The sequence below is a fragment of the Tamandua tetradactyla genome, chromosome 14, assembly GCF_023851605.1.
Source record: "Tamandua tetradactyla isolate mTamTet1 chromosome 14, mTamTet1.pri, whole genome shotgun sequence".
In the NCBI taxonomy this organism is placed as follows: domain Eukaryota; kingdom Metazoa; phylum Chordata; class Mammalia; order Pilosa; family Myrmecophagidae; genus Tamandua; species Tamandua tetradactyla.
Genome location: NC_135340.1, coordinates 40,310,905 through 40,318,958, shown reverse-complemented (window position 1 = coordinate 40,318,958; position 8,054 = coordinate 40,310,905).

Below are 8,054 nucleotides of genomic sequence, written 5' to 3'. Positions count from 1 at the left end.
TAGCAGCTTGGCAATTTCATATAGAGTGAAATATATGATTTAGCCCAGTAATAATACTCTTAGGTATTTATCTAAAATAAATAAAAGCATAGGTCCATACAATGCACTATGCATAAACTTTCCTAGCCACCTTATTCATGATAGTTCAAAAGCAAAGAAAATAAAAACAAAAAGGAATGTCTGTACATTGGTAAATCAATAAATTGTTGCATAACCACATAATGAAATACTAATCAGCTATTACACGGAATGGCATACTGATACTGAAAAAAGATGAATCTCAAAGCTTTATGCTAAGTAAGGTTTCTCATTCTCAGCACTATTGCTATTTTGCACCAGATACATCTTTGTTGTAGGGTTTTCTTGCACATTGTAAATGTCGTGCAGCATCCTAGACCTCTACCCACTACATGCCAACCCTCACTGCCTGAGTCATGAAAATAAAAAATGTCTCTAAGCATTGCCAAGTGTTCCATGGGTGCAAAATAACCCGAAATTGAGAACTTTCAGAGTAAATGAAAGTGACCAGACACAAAAGATTATGTACTATATGAATCAAGTTGTCTGTATTCCTGAAAAGGAGAAAAGTCTACTGACAGAAAGCAGATGATAGTTCCCAGGGTTCAGAGTTGGAGCTGAGGGGATGTATGGAACAGGAGTAAAAGGAAATGTTTTGGGATGATGGAAATATTGTAGATCATGATTGTGGTGGCAGTTACACCACTGACTTTATCAAAACTAATTCAATTATACACTTAAAATTGGTGAATTATAGTGTTCATAATTTTGTCCACAGTAGAGTGTGTTTAAAAAAAGTATCCAATATACATGCAATAAAAATATGCAACTCTCACAAAAATCATTAGTTTAATCTGACAATACTAATGTAAAATTCATCCATAATGTATCATCTAATGAAAAGCAAACTGAAAAACAATGTATACTATAAGTTCTTAATTATGTAAAATCATATGATAACAATGCATTCTATACACAGCATGAGAGATTACAGATGGATTTGATTTTACCATGGGTGTGTGAATGGAGGAGGGTGAGGTGATTAGTTTTCTTCTTCATATGTATTTGGACATTTTTTCATTTACTTTCTTATTGTAGTCAAATGCATACAACATAAAATTTACCATCGGTGTCATTTAGTAAATTCCAAATGTTGTGCCACCATCACTTCTACTTCATGAATTGCTCTTCCCAGAACTGCCCTACATTGAAAGAACCACCTTTGCCCCTTACAGTGAACCTTTAGAGTCCAAAACCAAACCCTTAACACAACACCACTTAATTTGTTGTCACTACCTTTAATTTTAGTCATTCTGAGACAAGTGCAGTCAAAATGTATTTGGGTTTAATTTGCATTTCTATAGTTTGTAATGCTGTCAAACAACTTATCTTACATCTGAATATTGTGAATTCATAGTAACCTTATTCGTGATAGTTCAAAAGTAAAGAAAGTAAAAACAAAAACAATTGTCCATCAATAATTTGTTGCATATCCACATAATAAATATTAATCAGCTATTACAAAGAACAACATACTGATAGATGACACATCAAAGGTGAATCCCAAAGCTTTATGCTAATTAAGGCTTCTCATTCTCCACACTATTGATATCTTGCACTAGATAAATCTTTGTTGTAGGGGTTTCTTGCACATTGTAAAATGTTATGCAGCATATTTGGCCCTTGCCCACTGCATGCTAACAGCACCTCACTGCCTGAGTCATGAAAATAAAAAGTATCCCCAAACATTGCCAAGTGTTCCATGGATGTAAAATAATCCTAAATTGAGAACTACTAGGTAAATGAATGTAGCCAGACACAAAAGACTGTGTACTATATGGATCAAGTTATCTGTAGTCTTCAAATGGAAAAAAATGTACTGATGGAAAGGAGATAACAGTTTCCAGAATCTAGAGTTGGAGCTGAGGGGATTTATGGAAAAGGAGTACAAGGAAATGTTTTGGGATGATGGAAATATTGTAGATCACGATTGCGGTGGCAGTCACACTACTGTATGTATTTATTAAAACTAATTCAATTATACACTTAAAATTGGTGAATTATATTGTTTGTAATTTTTCCACAGCAGAGCTGATTTAAAAAGGTATCAATAGCTGGGTGGACCACAGTGGCTCAGCAGGCAGAGTTCTCATCTGCCACACTGGAGACCCGGGTTTGACTCCTGGTGCCTGCCCATGCCAATAAAAAAAAAAGGATCCGATATCCATGCCATAAAATATATGCAACTGTCACAAAAAACATTAGTTTTATCTGACTATACTAATCTGAAATTTGTCCATAATGTATCATCAAATGATAAGCAAATTGAGAAGTAATGTATAGTATAAGTTCTTAATTATGTAAAATCATGTAACAGCAAAGCAGTCTATATAAGAGCATGAGAGATAACAGACAAGACTGTAAAGCATTAAGCTTTACTGTGGACATGTGACTGGAAGAGGGTGATGTGATTAATTTTCTTCTTTATATGTATTTGGACATTTTTTCATTTACTTTTTTATTGTAGTCAAATACATACAACATTGGTGTCAGTTAGTATATTCACAATGTTGTGTAACCATCACCTCTACCTCCAGAACATTTTTAACACCCCAAAATAACATCCTTTACCGGTTCATCAGTTGCTCTCTGTAACTCTTTGCCCAGCTCCTGGAAATAACCAATCTGCTTTCCGTTTCTATGGGTTTACTTTTTCTGGACATTTCCCATGTACGGTATTACACAGTATGTGGGCGTTTCTCAAAAACCTGTACATGAACGTACATAGCTGCACTATATACAATAGCAAAAAGGAGGAAATTAAACAAATTCCCATAAATTAAAGAATGGATAAACGAAATTTTGTGCATCCACATAAATGGAATATTTTTCAGCCTCAAAATAGAATGGAGTATTGATACATGCTACAATATGGATGAATCTTGAATGCGTTAAGCTCAGTGAAAGAAGTCAGACATTTCTTATATTAGAAACTAAAAACATATATAAATTAAGACTTTTTTAAATAAAGGCGAGAAAGAGGAAAAAATCAAATTGGGATACAAGAAAATCTGAACTTCTTTGATAGTTTTCTGTTGATTGATATTAGATTTTTGATTAGCATTTATTGACTATTGTATTTGCAAATAATTGCAATTAAAGGCACACAACTACTTTCATTTACTGTGAAATTATGACACCTTTTTGAATGAATTTTAGCTTTATAAACATTTTTAACTTTGTAAGATATATTTTAGGAAGTAGTATTATTCTGAATTGCTCTTCCTAGTCCTGCCCTACCTTGAAAGAATCACCTTTGCCCCTTGCAGTGAACCTTTAAAATCCAAAATTAAACTCTCAGTATGATACCACTTAATTTTTTATCATTATTTTTTATTTTAGTCATTCTGAGACATGTGAACTCAAAACATATTTGGGTTTAATTTGCATTTCTCTAGTGGCTATTGCTGTTAAAGAACTTATTTTCTATCTGAATATTGTATGGTCTTTGGTGACATTTCTTTGCCCATTTTATAATTGGATTGTATTTATTTTTTACTTTTTCATTTTGAGAGTTCTTTATACATTACAGATATTAGTGCTTTGCTGAATATGCAGTTAAAAACATTTTTTCCATCACCTGCCATGCTGGAGACCCAGGTTCAATTCCTGGAACCTGCCCATGTGGGAAAAAAAATATCCAACTTTTCAGCTTATATTTTCATCCTGTTAATGGGGTCTATTGCAGAGTAAATATTTTCTTATTTCAATGAAGTCCAATTTATTAATATTTCTTTTTGTGGATTGTATTTTTGGTAGTAGGTATAAGAACTCTTTGGCTACTCCTAGATCTCAAATGTATCCTATGTTTTTTTCTAAAATTGTCATACTTTTGTTTTATAATTAAATTTTCAATCTTCTTTGAGTTAAATTTTAAAATAATGTGTGAGGTAATCAAAATTATGTCTCCTTTTCTTTGCCTTTATGACTGTCCAATTGTTCTACACAGCCTATTGGAAAGGCTATCTTCCTTTGAATTGTTTCTGTTCTTATGCCAAAAAGAAGTTGAGTATTTTGATGTTGGTTTAGTTCTGGATACTCTAGTCTCCATGAAAATTCATCATAATAAGATGAAGATTCATCATAATACACAGTATTGTTAATTGGAGTTCTATAATAAGGGTGGAAATAAACCACTTTATCCTTCTTTTTCAAAGTTGTTTTAGCTATTCCAATTCATTTGTGTTTCCATATAAATTTTGAATTATCTTTGCTATAAATACAAAAATCTTGCTGCTATTTTGATAAGGATACATTAACATATTTATCATTTTACAATAATTGACCATTACTTCTTGATACTTGACAAAATTACTATGTTGAAACTTCTAATCCATGAACTTGGAATGCCTCTCCATTTATTTTCTTTTAGTACCTAAGTCATGTAGATGAATTAGATTTATACCCAAGTATTTCATTTTTGAGCAATTAGCAATAAGTTGTGTTTTAATATCAATAGTCACATTCTCCTTGCAAGAAAATAGAAACACAATTGATATTTTTATGCTTATTTTGTATTCTGTGACCTTGGTTAACTGTAGTTTTAGAAGGGATTTTTGTAGATATGGGCAGTTTCTTACATGGACAATTATATAATTGCAAATAGAGACAATTTTTTTGCATTTTCCATTCATGAATTTATGCCCATTATTTACTTTGCTTGTCTTATTGCACTGAATAAAACTTCCACAAGTATTTTGAAAAATACTAAGGAATCATTCAACCATGCTTTGTTTCTAATCTTAGGGATAAAGCATTCAGGTTTTATAGTCCATAACAGTTATGGATTGTTTCAGACACCCTAAAAGTTTGAGAACATTCCCTTATATTTCTAATTTTCTGAGTATTGTTATCAAGAGTGGGCATTAAATTTTGTCAAATGCTTGGCCATTCCAATTGTTTTGATCTTTTGACTACTATGGATAAGGCTGATGTGAACAGTATGTGTAAAAGCATTTCTTTGAGTGCCTGTGTTAAAATATTCTGAATATACACCTAGGAGTGGAATTGCTTTATCAGGTGGTATTCTATGTTTAACTGTTTGAGGAAACATATATCTGTTTACCACAATGGCTGCATCATTTTACATTCTTGTCAGTAATGGTCAAGGGTGTCAGTTTCTCTATATCCTTGCCTACATTTGTTATTTTCTGTATTTTTTCATTGTAACAATAATAGTAGGTAAGTTGTATTTCATTAGGACTTACATTTTCATACTGACTAATGATATGGAGCATATTTTCATGTGTTTATTGGCCATTTATTGATCTTCTTTGGGGGAATATTTATTCAAGTCCTTTTAGATTTTCCATTTTAGCAAAAATCAATCCAACTTGCATGTAATCCCTAGACTGCTTGGGTAATATTGATATCTTACATTGAATTGTTTGGTTTCTGTGTTGAGTTTTCACAGTTCTTAATAGATTCAGGATACTATACCTTTGTCAGATATATGATTTGCAACAATTTTCTCCCATTCTGTGTGTTGTCTTTACACTTTGTTGATTTTTTTTCTATTCTATTGCTTGTGTTTTGTTGTCATATCTAAGAAATCATTGCCAAATCTAAGGTCATGAAGTTTACCTTGATGACCCTGATGATTTCTTCTAAGACTTTTATGGCTTTAGTTCTTATGCTTGGGTGCTTGATCTATTTTGTGTTTATTTTAGATATGCTGTGGCATAGGGATCCAACTCCATTATTTTATAGATAGATATCCAGTTTTCCCAGCACTGTTTGTTGAGCCTACAATGAACCCATGTTGTTTTGATTACTGTAGTTTTAGTAAGTTTTGAAGTCAAAAGAAGTTAGTCTTCCACTTCTGTTGTTCTTTTTTATACTAATTGACTCTTTGAGGATTGGCTTTTCCATTTTAGCAAAAACTGATCCGATTTGCATGTAATCCATAGATTATATGGAAATTGTCATCTTAACAATATTATTTTACAATTCATGAACATGGGATCTCTTTCCATTTATTTAGGTCTTCTTTATTTCTTTGACAATGTGTTGTAGTTTTCATTGTATGTCTTTCATACACTTGGTTAAATTTACTCCTAGATATTTTGTTCTTGTGGATGCTAGAGCAAATGGAAATGTCTCTAATTTCCTTTTGGGTTGCTATTGCTATTGGACAAAAATTCAATTGTTTTTGTGCATTGTTCTTGTGCCCTATAACTTTAACTTTAATTGTGTGCGTGCATCATTAGGACTTTTAATATGTAAGGTTATGTCATCTATGAGTAGGGACAGTTTTACATCTTCCTGTCCAGTTTGGAAGCTTCTAATTTCTTTTTCTTGCTGATTTACCCTGAGTATAAGTCCCAGTGCAATATGAATTAAAGTGTCAATAGCACATCTCATTGTCTTGGTCCCGATCTTAGAGGGAAGATCAGTCTTTCACAGTCGAGAACAATGTCAGCTCTAGTGTTTCCATGTTGAGGGAGTTCCTTCGTATTCTTTGTTTGTTAAGGGATTTTATTCTGAAGGGATGTCAGATTTTGACAAATGCTTCTTCTGTTATCAATTGTCCATATCAGTTATTTTGCTTGTATTATGTTAATGTGGTAAATTACATTGATTTATTTTTATATTTTGAACCACTGCATTCCTGAGATAAATCTGGGTTGAACACAGAGTATAATCCTTTTCATGTGCTGCTGAATTTGTATTTTTACTTTCTTTGATTGATATTTGCCTACTGTGCCTTTTAATATTCTTTTTCCTCTACTTGCCTGTTTGGTTATATGACTCTTGTACACTGTGGATCAGCTCATTTTGCGTTCTGTGATTAGATAGTGAACTCAATTTCATAAGGAGTCATAGGTGGCTAGTGTTAACCAGGAGACCCTTCTAGAGAAGTTTTCGGCTTTCCTTTACCAAGGGTCCATGACCTTCTTTGATCCTCATATGGATTATATTTCATATTTAAGTATGAAATATATAAAATATATTTTATATTTCATATTTCATATTAACTTTTCAGGTTAAAATCCTTCTGACTATACAGAGAATATGAATTTAAACCCAAACTTTTACATGAGCAATCTCATCATTATAATATCCATGAGGAAGGGTGGGCAATGGTGGCTCAGTGGCAGGTAAGAATTCTCCTTGCAACTCCTGGAGCCTGTCCATGCGAAAAAAAAGTATAATATCCATGAGGAAATAAATTATTGAGCCATAGTCCAGGCCTGTGGGTAAATATTTTTTTTCTTTCCTTTGTGCTCCTAAGGACGTTCTTCTGCACCTTCGCTGAGGAAATGGGCTTTGTGGGTTCCAGGTATAAAGTAGCTATTTCTATCCCACACTCTTGCACACACAAAATTTCCCCCAGTGACCTTGCATTACCCGTCATTTTCATTACTTAAAATCACTTCCCAACACCTTTCTCCTCCCAGAGAACCCTATGAAGTCATTTGTTGATTTTAAAGAATGCACCAGAATGTGTAGATATGTGAATGGAAGAGTTTCAGATGACCTTAATCTCAATATTTTCAGAAATAGAGGCATTATCTTTTCCTAATCCACAGGTATTATGTACAGATCAAATGAAATATTATATGAAGACACTATCTTTAAACCCTATAGTGATCACTGAATACAAGTTTGTTTTTATATTATAAGTAACATATGACACTGCTATATATTAGATTATTTTTAATTTCATATTTCAGAGAAGAATCAATAGACATTGCAGAATAGTGACAGTATGAAGAGGAAAATGTAATTAGCATTAAAATACTATTCCATGCTACCATTTCTTCCACACACTCTATTTCAAATGGATAACTGGGATTTACGTAAGGCATTCTCTCTCAAACACTAGAATTCAGGAGATGAACATACTTGCCTCATATTTTTGACTTGCTGACAGTCAATGTGGCCAACCCACTTAATTAGCATCCTGATTGATAAAACAGGAAGTAGACTAAGAGTATTTATTAACTATTAACTTAAGATGCAAAAATATAGAC